Source organism: Macaca nemestrina, chromosome 6 (genome assembly GCF_043159975.1).
Source record: "Macaca nemestrina isolate mMacNem1 chromosome 6, mMacNem.hap1, whole genome shotgun sequence".
Classification (NCBI taxonomy): domain Eukaryota; kingdom Metazoa; phylum Chordata; class Mammalia; order Primates; family Cercopithecidae; genus Macaca; species Macaca nemestrina.
This window is the reverse complement of record NC_092130.1, coordinates 139,438,484-139,452,628: the sequence shown is the minus strand read 5'-3', so window position 1 is coordinate 139,452,628 and position 14,145 is coordinate 139,438,484. Positions and strand designations below refer to the sequence as shown.

General features: G+C 43.1%; 1 pseudogene; it reads right to left on the bottom strand.

Annotated features, from left to right (window-relative positions):
• Positions 1–3,285: 3,285 nt before the first annotated feature.
• Positions 3,286–14,145, bottom strand: part of LOC139363965 (uncharacterized) — a 30,474-nt pseudogene continuing 19,614 nt past the window's right edge.

Below are 14,145 nucleotides of genomic sequence, written 5' to 3'. Positions count from 1 at the left end.
TCCCTAAGCCTGATTGTTTTCACTTTTTAGCCTAGAGAATAGGTTTTACACCTCTAGATTATTAGCGCTCCAGGGCAGGACTGGAGCTCTTTGTTTGATCTAATCCCATCTATGGTTGATCTGCTTGTGCATTCATGATGTTGTGGATAAATAAACCATGCTCATTATTAATATGATTTATTAACATGTGCAGGGCAGTCTTCTTCCCCATGTCTTAGCCAAAACTCCCTTCTGACATGCACTAGAATTTCATAAATTGGGCCATTCCCAAATAAACAGGTAGGTGCTATAACCATTGGAGAGGTAGTTGGACTAGTGATTAGGAACACAAACTCCAAAGCCTAATTGCCTTAGTTCATATGCAATGCTGTCACTTTACCACCTTGTGCCTCAGTTTCCTCATATGCAACATGAGGATAATTGTATTATTTCTTCACAGACTGATTGTAACAATTAAAAGAGTGAATACAAAGTGTTTAAAAGGGTACATGACATATATGTACACTACTAAGAGTATTAACTGTGTTTGACCAGGAACCAGGAGTATTTCTGAAATCTTGATAAGGCAGGGAGTGTCAGAAAGCAGAGACTCATGGAGTAGATTAATTGACTGTCTTGTAGATTTTGAAGTAAAAAGAACCTAAAAGGAATAAAACATCATGGTTTCTCAGATGATCCAATCATCAAATATTTTGGAGCACCAAATATGTGCCAGGCACTATTTGTTAGGCATTAGAGATACAGCAGTGGAGTAAGTCAGGCAACAGAGGGATGATATATTCTAGTGGAGGAAGATTGGCAACAACTGTATTAATAACATATTGGCTATATTCAGTCAAGGTACTGTTCCAGTCACTGGGGTTAAGACATACAGACCTATCTTATAGGAAATCTGTCTCTTCAGGCACCCTGGGAAGTTACATGAAAAGGTCACATTTACTTAAGGCCTGATGAGTTCTATTGAAGACAGGGATTAAAAGGCTGAGAAGGAGCCTTCTGGAAGGTCAAGTGTTCACAGGGGCAGGACCTAGGGAGTGAACCTGCTTCAGGGTGTAGGCCTCAAGTTTGCAGAATTAGAAGCTCAGCTTGGTTTGGTGGCCAGCACTGATCAGAATGTGGGAACCTGACCCCTAGTAAACACATTCACAAGAGAGTAAGGTAAAAAAAAAAATCAGGATATCAAAATGTTTACAAGGGTATATTCTTTTCTAATGAAAAAAACCCCATTGATCCATATGGGGGAGCATCCTGCCATGATCTCAAGGTGTCTGAGAGGGTGAGGGAGGAAGAGGGGAGCCTGAATTCATAATTAGATGAGTATTTAATGAGGAGACATCAAAAAATGAGTTAGTCACAGGCCATAGTTAGCTAGTCTCACATGGGATTTCTGAACCATAAACCACTCCCTTCAAGAGCCTGCTCTTTCCTTACATTCTCCACATCCAAATTCTCCCTTCCTGGCCTGAGCTGGAGATCCTCTCTGCTAGTTTTGACTCCTTCCTATCTTTGCTCCATGCAGACCTCTCCTTTTTTAAGAAAAGATTCTTCAACAACAGACTAAGCAGTTTTTGCCTGATTTCTATATTCTATGTCTTTTCCCTTCCAGATTTCCTGTGATCCTGTCTCACAAGGTAACATCTGCTGATAGTTAATACTATATTTTGGGTACTCTTTATGAGTTTAACATTCAGAAGGGGCTCTGAAAATACCATATAGCCTCCTGTGGTCTCCCAACTACTAGACAGTTGGAAGAATCACTGACCTGGGGAAGCCCTAGAAAACCTAAGGTCCTCAATTGAGTGGGATCCAGAAGAAGGTAGGCTTACACACCCTGACATGAGTAAAGAGGATCTTGCATGCAAGAGGAACACATTGAGCAAAGGATAGAGGGAGGAAGAGCATGGAGAACTGGATGAAGCAAATTTCTAGCAGAGAGAGGACCATAAAGGGAGCATGGTTCAGGATGAGAAAGAAATGGATAGGACCATAATATGGAGAGACTTGAACCCCAAGCCACAGACAGGAGTCTTTTATAAAAGCAGAAGGGAAGTACTGAGTATTGTTGAAGAGGAAGGTGACATATGCAGACCAAAGGTTTTGGAAAATTAATTTGCAATAATGCAAACAGGATAGTGAAGGGTTGGATCTGGAGGAAGAGCTGGCAGCAAATTACTCTTCAGGCTTGGATAAAGGAAAAGACAAGACAACAAATGGTGAGTCTTTTCTTAAGCCTTGTATATTCATCACCTGAAATGATTATAGTAACAGGGAGATGGCAATAATAATATTGCAGGAAAGACACCCCCAATTGTTCATTTATTTAGAAATTTAAAGTTACAGAACTTTGACCAGTGACAGAAATGAACTGGAACTTTCTTTCATCTTATTCTCAAATGACTTTCCATAAAGCCTGTTTCCTGGCTTTCAAATGTTCCTGAACCTGTATCAGTTATTTTCCTTCCAGGTAAATCTAAGACACACCATGGTGTCGGGAAGAAAAAGGGCTGAATGAAGAATCTATAAACAGAGTGAAGAGTGTTGGATACTATATTAGTCAGGATTCTCTAGAGAGACAGACCTCTCTAAAGGGGAGTTTATTAAGGATTAACTCACATGACCACAAGGTCCCACAATAGCCATATGCAGGCTGAGGAGCAAGGAAAGCCAATCTGAGTTCCAAAACTGAAGAATTTGGAGTCTGCTGTTTGAAGGCAGGAAGCATCCAGTAAGGGAGAAGGATATAGGCTGGAAGGCTAGGGTTGGCTCTCTTTTTACATTGTTCTGCCTGCTCATATTCTGGCCACACTGGCAGCTGATTAGATTGTGCCCATCCAAATTGAGGGTGGGCCTGCCTTTCCCAGCCCACTGACTCAAATGTTAATCTTCTTTGGCAACACCCTCACAGACACACTCAGGATCAATACTTTGTATCCTTCAATCCAATCAGGTGGACACTCAGTATTAACCATCACAAGTCCACCCCTTGTCAACTTGAACCCATACACATCTCCTGAGATCATACACAATCTTCAAGTAAAGACAATAATAAATTCATAATTATGCCTAATGTAATACAACTATCCTTCATACAAGCGGAAATGTACCAATCCCCAACCCAAATACTATTACATAAAGTTAATGATACTTAAATGCTGATGTGAAGTCAGTAAATCTTATGTCACACAATAAAGGAGAAAGGAAATAAAATGAAGATACTTTCTTAGTACAAGCGTATACATGTACAAACATGTTTTTAAAAAAGGAGGGAGAAAGTACTTGCGACAATTACAGTCCTCATTTCTGCAGCTGGTCATGTGGTCGTAGCTGGTATTGATGACTACCTTCTTCTACTACCCATTCTGTATTCCCCTTGCCTTCAACAGTACCTCAGCAGGTCGTGGGTTTTTTCCTGGTAGAGTGACCCAAACCTTCATTCCTGAAGGGTCTGGGTCATTTGTAGTCCTGCCTGGATTGGGCTGTTGTAATTTCCCATTGACCTTAATCACAGGGCATGGTAATAGTAAGAGACACCCTAATGGATCTCCTGTATTCCATGCATACACTTCCTTACCTCCATTATGCAGTAGAAGACTGATTTGATCTTGATAGTCCAGATCAATCACACCAGCCAACATTGTAACTCCCTTCTTAGCTTGTTGACTTACAGGTAGGAGGACCCAAAAGTGTCTAAGTGGCAATCTTCCAGTTTAATTGAATCATTCTCATGTCTCCTGGTGGCATCATTCCTCCCTCTGGAACTAAGACCTCTAGGCCAGCAGAATGTAATGTTGTGAGAACAGGAAGCAAAATTTTTTCTGGTGGATCACTAGGGTTGATGGTGAGTGGTGCCACTTCCACTTCTACCCTTGATTCCTGGACCCGTGTATCCTGGCTATGGGAGAAACAGTACCATATACTGGATGCTGATTCAGAACATACATGGCCTTCTGGAGAACTTTGCCCCAGCCCTGCAAAGTATTGTCACCTAGTTGGTGGTGTAATTGTGACTTCAAAAGGCCATTCCACCATTCTACCAGTCCAGCTGCTTCAGGATAATGGGAGACTTGGTAAGACTGATGAATTCCATGAGTATGAGCCCACTGCCACACTTCTTTAGCTGTAAAGTGAGTACCTTGGTCTGAGGCAATGCTGTGTGGAATACCATGATGATGGATAAGGCATTTCGTGAATCCACAGATGGTAGTCTTGGCAGAAGCATTGCATGCAGGATAGGCAAACCTATATCCTGAATAAGTGTCCATTCCACTGAGGACAAACCTCTGCCCTTTACATGGTGGAAGAGGCCCAGTATAATCAACCTGCCACCAGGAAGCTGGCTGATCCACCCGAGGAATGGTGCCATATCCAGGGCTCAGTGTTGGTCTCTGCTGCTGGCAAATTGGGCACTCAGCAGTAGCTATAGGCAGGTTAGCCTTGGTGAGTGGAAGTCCATGTTGCTGAGCCCATGCACATCCCTGCCACTGTGGCCACTTTGTTCATGGGCCTATTGGGCGATGACAGGGGTGGCTGGGAAAAGAGGCTGAGTGGTGTCCACAGAACGGGTCATCCTATCCACTTAATTATTAAAACCTTCCTCTGCTGAAGTCACCTGTTGGTGAGCACTCACACAGAATACAAATATCTTGGCAATTTTTGACCACTCACAAAGGTCCATCCACATACTTCTTCCCCAAATTTCTTTGTCACCAATTTTCCAGTCATGCTTCTTCTAAGTCCCTGACCATCCAGCCAAACCATTGGCTACAGCCCATGAATTAGTATATAATCGCACATCTGGTCATTTCTCCTTTCATGCACAATGCACAAGCAGATGCACTGCTCAAAGTTCTGCCCACTGGGAAGATTTCCCTTCACAGCTGTGCTTCGGGAATGTCCTAGAAAGGGGTTGTAGTGCTGCAGCTGTCCACTTTCAAGTGGTGCCTGCATATCATGCAGAACCATCTGTGAACTAGGCCCTAGTTTTTTCTTCCTCTGTCAACTATCATAGCGAACTCCCCGTGAGGCCGTTGGTGCAGGCTGGGGAAGAGAAGGCAGGGTGGCAGGAGTGGAGGCCATGGTCATTTCAGCCACTTCCTCATGTAACTTACTTGTACCTTCAGGACCTGCTCGAGCCCTGTCATGCATATACCACTTCCATTTGGTGATGGAATGCTTCTCTGCATGACCCACTTTATGGCTAGATGGGTCAGAAAGCACCCAGCTCATGATAGGCAGTTCAGTTCGCATGGTGACTTGATGACCCAAAGTCAAACGTTCAGTTTCCACCAAAGCCCAGTAACAGGCCAAGAGCTGTCTCTCAAAAGGAGAGTAGTTATCTGCAGAAGATGGCAGGGCCTCACTTCAAAATCCTAGAGGCCGCCACTGTGATTGATCTGTGGGGGCCTACCAAAGACTCTGAACAGCATCCCTATCTGCCAATGACACCTCAAGCACTATTGGATCTGCTGGGTTATATGGCCCAAGTGGCAGAGCAGCTTGCACAGCAGCCTGGACCTGTTGCAGAGCCATCTCCTGTTCTGAACCCCACTCAAAATTGGCAGCCTTTCCGGTCACTCAATAAATGGGCCAGAGTAACACACACAAATGAGGAATGTGTTGCCTCCACTATCCAAATAAGCCCATTAGGCATTGTGCCTCTTTCTTGGTTGTAGGAGGGGCCAAATGCAGCAACTTATCCTTCACCTTAGAAGGAATATTTCAATAGGCCACACCCCACTGGACTCCTAGAAATTTTACTGAGGTACAAGGTCCCTGAGTTTTTTTGTTTGTTTGTTTTGTTTTGTTTTTGAGATAGAGTCTTGCTATGTCACCCAGGCTGGAGTTCAGTGGCGCGATCTCAGCTCACTGCCAGCTCCACCTCCTGGGTTCAGGCCATTCTCCTGCCTCAGCCTCCCGAGTACCTGGGACTACAGGCGCCTGCCACCAGGCCCCGTTAATTTTTTTGTATTTTTAGTAGAGACGGGATTTCACCGTGTTAGCCAGGATGGTCTCGATCTCCTGACCTCATGATCCGCCTGCCTCGGCCTCCCAAAGTGCTGGGATTACAGGCATGAGCCACCGCACCCGACCTGGTCCCTGAGTTTTAGTCAAATTTATTTCCCATCCTTTGGCATGCAAATGTCTCACCAATAAGTCCAGTGTGTTTGCTACTTGTTGCTCACTGGATCCAATCAGCATAATACCATCAATGTAATGGACCAGTGTGATATCTTGCAGAAGTGAAAAACGATCAACATCTCTCTGAATAAGATTATGACACAAACCTGGAGAGTTGATATATCCCTGAGGTAGGACAGTAAAAGCATATTGCTGGCCTTGCCAGCTGAAGGCAAATTGTTTCTGGTGGCCCTTATGGACAGGAATAGAGAAAAATGCATTTGCCAAGTCAATGGCTACATACCAGGTACCAGGAGATGTGTTAATTTGCTCAAGCAATGAAACCTCATCTGATATAGCAGCTGCAATTGGAGCCATCACTTGGTTAAGCATATGATAATCTACTTTCATTCTTCATGATCCATCTGTCTTCTGCACAGGCCAAATTGAAGAGTTGAATGGGCATGTGGTGGGAATCACCACCCCTGCACCTTTCAAATTCTTGATGGTGGCACTAATCTCTGCAATCCTTCCAGGGATATGATATAGTTTTTGAATTACTATTTTTCTAGGTAAAGGCAACTTTAATGGCTTCCATTTGGCCTTTCCCACCATAACAGCCCTCACCTTACCAGTCAGGGAGCCAGTATGGGGATTCTGCCACCTGCTAAATGTGTCTATGCCAATTATGCACTCTGGCATTGGGGAAAAGAGCATAGGATGAGTCCGGGGACCCACTGGACCCACTATAAATTGAACCTGAGCTAAAACTCCATTAATTACCTGACCTCCATCAGTCCCTACTTTAACTGGAGGACCTCAGTGATGTTTTGGGTCCCCTGGATTCAATGTCAGCTGAGAGCCAGTGTCCAGTGGTCCCCAAAATGTCTTATCACTTCCCTTTACCTAGTGCACAGTTACCCTGGTGAAGGTGGGAGGTATCCTTAGGGAACGATGGGAGAAAGATTCACTGCATAAATTGTCAGTAATGTAGTGGGGTCTTCCCTCTACATTACTTCAAGACCCTACCCCTGAAGGAAAGGGTCCTCCCTTTCATTCAAGTGGTTCTGGGTCTGTAAACTGGCTCAAGTCTGGAAATTGATTGAGGAGCCACAATTCTCTGTTTTTATAATTCAAATTAGTCTTTTGTCCATTCGACCTAGAAGTTTTCTCCTTATATAAATTAAGTAGGAATGCAGGAGGCATCTTATCAATTTCACTTCTAGGAACACTTTGATTAATTAGACAATGTCAGAGCTCTACACAAGTCAGACAATTTTGATTGCCACTTTGCCTCTGCTGTCCATTCTGGTAGCTATGTCCACCTTGCCTTTGACAGTTGAGTGCCTCCACTTGGCTCCTGCCACCTTGGGATCCAATTATTCCCATTGTATTTAAATTTTGTAGTTGAGTGACTGTGGTTCCCATTGTTAGATCTGACATACAGAGAATAGCAATTACAGGGACCTTCAAAGATGCAGGTGCTGCCCTCACAAATCTATTTTGCAAGGTGTTGGTCAAGAGTATATCTTCTGGACCGTCCCAACTGAGATGAGTAGGTCTGAAGTGACTAATCCACTCCACTACCCCAATCTCCCTAAGCCTTTGGATCTCTTCCCCTACATTAAACCAAGGGAGATCAGGTATTTCCAGCTTGCTCACAGTGGACCATCTTTTAATCCATATTTCAGCTAACCAAGCAAATAAACTATTAGGACCTTTTGTCTCCCCAGGCTACAACATTAAATGCAGAGTCCCTACTTAGTGGGCCTAAATTAATAAATTTAGCCTGATCCAGTTCTATGTTCCTTCCACCATTACCCCACACCCTTAATATCCATTCCCATGCCTGTTCTCCAAAGTGCTGTTTATGTAAATTAGAAAACTCAAACAGTTCTTTTCAAGTGTAGTGAACCTCCTCATGGGTCATACTCTCAACCTCATCTCCAGGGGCCTGCCAGGACTTTAGTTGTAGGTCTAGTACCAAACAGGGGTGTTGGGGGTGACTCCTAATGAGAATCAACATTATTTTGCCTGGAAACTACATCAGGGGAGGCCATCACTGTTGCTTCAGCCAGCACAGGGTTTATCTCCTCAGACAAAGGTGGAAAGGTTGATGTCAGTTTGGATTGGGAGGAGATATTGCCACTACTGGGGATGGGGAGGCTGTTTCTTCTGGCAAAAAATGTTCATCAGAGTTTACAAGCTCAGTGTCCCCAGCTTCATCAGGGTCCTCCCATACACCTCCACTCCAAATTTCAGGGTCCCATTCTTTTCCAATCAATGCCCTCACTTTAACAGTAGACACCTGGCAAGGCTGTGCATGCACCTTTTGTTACAGGTCAGCCACTTGCATGATAAGAGTTTGTGTCTGTTTTTCCACAATTTCAGCTCTTTCTCTACAAAAGAGAACACTCTCACTCAGGGCAATCTTGGCAGATTTGAGGTTCAGTTTCTGCTTCTGAACCTGGGAAACAGAATGCCTGAGTTCATCATTTTCTTTTTTTTTTTTGAGACAGAGTCTCGCTCTGTCCCCCAGGCTGGAGAGTAGTGGCCGGATCTCAGCTCACTGCAAGCTCCGCCTCCCGGGTTTACGCCATTCTCCTGCCTCAGCCTCCTGAGTAGCTGGGACTACAGGCGCCCGCCACCTCGACCGGCTAGTTTTTTATATTTTTTTTAAGTAGAGACGGGGTTTCACCATGTTAGCCAGGATGGTCTCGATCTCCTGACCTCGGGATCCGCCCGTCTCGGCCTCCCAAAGTGCTGGGATTACAGGCTTGAGCCACCGCGCCCGGCCCCATCATTTTCTTTTATCACTGTGTCCACTGAATTTAGGAGCAACGAACCAGCTTTATTACATTCCTTGGTTCTCTACATATGGTCAAAGGTATTATATACAGAGTCACTAAACTCCTTACCTCTCAGGAGTGATGAGTCAGGAGTGTCAAATGCATTTATTTTGCATAAGTCTCTAAACAGTTCACACCAAGGTCTATCAGTGTTCTCCATACTGTTAGAACTAGAGTCCTTAGCATTTTGGGGTCTAATCATATTAAGCAGCCAACTCCAGAAACCCCAAAACCAATGAAAGAACTTCATCCTTATTATTCTCTTCCTCTAGTACAAAATCTGTATTAGTCAAGGTTATATATATATATATATAGAAGTTTATTAGGTATTAACTCACACAATGTCAAGGTCCCACAATAGGCCATCTGCAGGCTGAGGAGCAAGGAGAGCAAGTCCAAGTTCCAAAACTGAAGAACTTGGAGTCTGCTGTTTGAGGGCAGGAAGCATCCAGCAAGGGAGAAAGATGTAGGCTAGGAGGCTAGGCCAGTCCCTTTTTACATTTTTCTGCCTGCTTATATTCTAGCTGCCCTGGCAACTGATTAGATTGTGCCCATGCAGATAAAGGGTGAGTCTGCCTTTCCCAGCCCATTGACTCAAATGTTAATCTCCTTCAGCAACACCCTCACAGACATGCCCAGGAACAATACTTTGTATCTTTAAACCCAATCAAGTTGACACTCAGTATCAACCATCATAGACACTTTTTGCTGCACTAACATACCAAAGTTTATCAGCATCAAGGCACAAGCCATAGTCAGTAACATTAATACAGTCATCAAGCTTGGGATCACATTAGCAAAATGGGATTTTCCACATCAGTGAAATAAGTTAGTTGAGCTAAAGGGCCTTAAGGTCAATTTCCAGTATCTATAGAGTCTCTATATTCTAGGAATTCAGGTGATGCCTGCAGACTGGGGTGATAAATATACGTTAATTTGTCTATCTATTGAACAAATATGTTTTGAGAGTCTACTATATACCAGACATTTTGCTGAGCTTTGGGAATATACAATAATGACATGGTTCCTACCTTTGACAGTGTTTATGGTCTAGTGGGTGAGACAGATAATATAAAAACAGGCAAATCTGCAAAGGAAACAAACAAGATGTGGTCATAGAGAAGGTGGAGGAAGGGGCATCTAATTTAAATAAGCAGTCATTAAATATCTCTTGGAGAAGATAACATCATGTCTAAAGGATAAGGAGGCATCAAAACAAAGTGCAAAAGGAAAAGCTTTCTTGGCAGCAGGAACAGTACTATTAAAGGCTAAAATGAAAATAGCATGACACAGAATACAAAGGAGCAGAAAGAGATAATAGGTCATATTTACTAGATACTCTCTACATGTCCTAAGTGTTCACATTTGTGATCTCTTTTAGGCCTCACAATTTTCCTATATCTAGGTGATACCATTATTCTCATTTTATAGAATGGAAAAAAGAAACAGAAGCAAAGTAATTAAGTCTCTCTCTCATGGTCATAAACACAGTAAATAGTGAAACTGGAATTGGTTCTCTGGAAGACTGACTGTCATGCCCACACTCCTAATAATCATGCTTAGAGTGTTTAAGGAACTGGAAAATAGCCATGTGGCTAGAGTACAGGGAGCCAGAATAATGGCAAGAGATGAAATTGGAGAGGAGGTAGGGGCCAGGTCAAAAAAAAAAAAAAAAAAAAATGAGAGAGAGAGAGAGAGAGAGAGAGAGAGAGAATGAAGGACTATGATATAGCTTTATTTAATCCAATGTGTAAAGGGAAGCACAGAAGAGTTTTAAGTAGGAGAGCGACAAGGTACAATTTGTCTCTTAAAAGACTACTCTGACTACTGAGTATAGAGGGAACAGAGCCTAGCCTTGGACATTCAGCATGATCATCATCTAGGAGCTTGTTAGAAATGTAAACTGGGCCAAGCGCGTTGGCTTACACCTGTAATCCCAGCCCTTTGGAAGGACGAGGTGAGGGTGGATCACGAGTTCAGGAGATCAAGACCATCCTGGCTAACATGGGGAAACCCAGTCTCTACTAAAAATACAAAAACAAAATTAGCCAGGCGCGGTGGCGGGAGCCTGTAGTCCCAGCTACTCATGGGGCTGAGGCAGGAGAATGGTGTGAACCCGGGAGGTGGAGCTTCCTGTGAGCCGAGATCGCACCACTGCACTCCAGCCTGGGCTCCAAACCAGGTATACTGAATCAGAATATTCATTTTATCAAGGAGCATGTGTAAATATATGTCCACTAAAACTTGAAAACCACTGGATTAGAGCAGTAGTCCTTAATCCTGGAGATATATTTGAGTCACTTGGAGGATACTTTCTATAAACTCCCTAGCCATGTGGAACTGAAATCCAATTAAACCTCTTTCTTTTGTAAACTGCCCAGTCTCAAGTATGTCTTTATCAGTAGCATGAAAACGAACTAATACAGTACCTTTTTGCTGCATCCTCCAGAGGGGAAACATGCTGTGTCCTCACATGGCAGAAAAGATGGACGGGCAAAAGGGCCAGGCAAGTCTTTTGAAGCCTCCTTTATAAGTACATTAATCTTATTCACAAAAGCAGAGCCCTCAGGGCCTAATCATATCCCCAAAGCCCTACTTCTTAATACCATTGAATTCCAAACCTATTGAATCAAAATTTGTGGAGATTGGGACCCAGACATCTCTAGATTATTCAATGTGCAACCTGTGTTGAAAGCTATTGGACCAGAGGAAACAAGAGGAAGAAGGAAGACCAACTCAGAGGCCCTTGCACTAGTGTGGGGTTTGGTTTCCCTGGAGATAGATAGAGGTGGATATACTTAAGGTATCTTTTGGAAGTATAATCACCAAAATATGCTAGTGGATTTTATGTGAAGATTTAGGAAAAAGAGAAATCAAGATGACTCTACAATTCTGAAGTGAATATCAATGGTGAATATGATAGTGATGACCTTTAGTAAGATGGAGTAAATTGTAGAAGAAACAGATTTGAAAAAGAGAGAAAAGAGGAGCTCAGGATTGAGCACTGGAGCACTCTACCTTATAATACTCATGGGGAGAGGGAGGAGAAGCCCATAAGTGAGACTGAAAAGGTGTAGCTATTAAAGAAGAGAAATCAGAAAAGGAGAGTTACAGAAGCTAAGAGAGAAAAATGTTTCAAAAAAGAAAAAGAAGTATGGGTTACATCAATGCTACCGAGATAACAAGCTAGATGAGGATCAAGTGGAGGCACCTTAGTTTATTCAGGCTGCTGTAACAAAATATCTTAGACTTGATAATTTATAAACCACAGTAATATATTTCTCACAGTTCTGGAGACTGGGAAGTCCAAGATGAAGGCATCAACAGATTTGGAGTCTGTTGAGGGCTAATCTCTGATTCCAAGATGGTATCTGATATGGTTTGGCTGTGTCCCCACCCAAATCTCATCTTGAATTCCCACATGTTGTGGGAGAGACCCAGTTGGAGGTAATTGAAACGTGGGGGCAAGTCTTTCCTGTGCTGTTCTTTTGATAGTGTATAAGTCTCAGGAGATCTGATGGTTTTAAAAAGAGGAGTTTCCCTACACAAGTTCTCTCTCATTGCCTGCTGCCATCTATGTAGGACATGACTTGCTCCTCCTTGCCTTCCACCATGATTGTGAGGCTTCCCCAGCCATGTGGAACTGAAATACAATTAAACCTCTTTCTTTTGCAAACTGCCCAGTCTCAAGTATGTCTTTATCAGTAGCATGAAAATGGACTAATACAGTACCTTTTTGCTGCATCCTCCAGAGGGGAAACATGCTGTGTCCTCACATGGCAGAAAAGATGGATGGGCAAAAGGGCCAGGGAGTCTTTTGAAGGCTCTTTTATAAGAACATTAATCTTATTCACAAAAGCAGAGCCCTCAGGGCCTAATCATATCCCCAAAGCCCTACTTCTTAATACCATCAGCTTGGGGTTAAAGGTTCCAATACTAATTTGGGAGGGACACATATGTTCTTTCAATCCACAGCAGGAAGGTCCTAATGACTATGTAAAAATAGGCCAAATGGAGGCTGGTAATGAAATCAGAAATCTGACTATAATCTTGGGCAAACAGAACAGGTCTCTGAGAACCCAAGTCAAGGTGCGGAAGATTTGAGCCAAATTGACTTACTAATGTCAGAAAGTAAATAATTAGGAAGGAAAGAGGGAATCCCATTATGCCAGGGTCAGGGTCTAGAAGAGAAAAGTTCAGAGAAACAAAGATCTATCCACATAAAGATTATCTGAGGGTCTTAACCACCAGTTGTTCTCTCCACCTCTCTTGAATAATGTAATGTACCTAGTAATGTCACCCATTTCTCAGGCAGGATCCAGATCAATCAGAAAGTCACAGTAAACTTGGGAATTATCCAAAAGATTTATTCACCTATTACATGCCAGGCAGTGGTCTAGATACTGAACAAGAGAGACCTCTCTGGTGCCTGCCTTTCTGATCTTACATTGGCATTGGGGAGAGGGAATGGGGGATGTCCACGGGAGAGGAATAGAAAATAAACAAATAGACACAAAAAATGATGTCAAGTAGTAACAGTATTGCACATCAAACTAGAACAGGGTAAGGGGAAGAGGAGGATGGGCCCCTCCATCTCCCTGGGGTAGCAACATTTAAGCAGAGATTTTAATAAAGGGAGAATTAGGATACATCAATAACCAGATTTATTTTTAAAGAACTTACCTACATAGAACAACCCTATACAGATTGTTTCGGAAATGCCAGTTTGTTCATTGAGCAAGCCCTCTTCCAAATTGATAATTACTTGTAATAAATAACTAAGGACCAGACCTCTAGGAAATTATAACAAGCCCTCTTGGGCAGTGGCTTGAAGCTCTGTTTTTTATGTATGTCTGGGCAGGATGAGGCCAGTGAATCCGTGAAGCCTTGAGGATGAAGGGGCTGTCTGAGCCATTCATCAGCTTAGTCTAGACACTGCTGAGTTATGGGATATGGGGGTGCTAAAGGGCCCAGCTCACTCCTACTCTCATAAACCTCTTTTCTTTCCTTCCACTTTAATGCATTATTATACCATTTTCTCCCAGTGGGTTCTCAGAACCATAACTCTGTTACAGCACTGTAACGGTAATTCTCTCAGCAACAGCTTCTTACCAAACCCCCACCCACAAAATTACCTAACCAGACTGAGGAAAGATGTGACTCAGCTTCTATTAAAAAG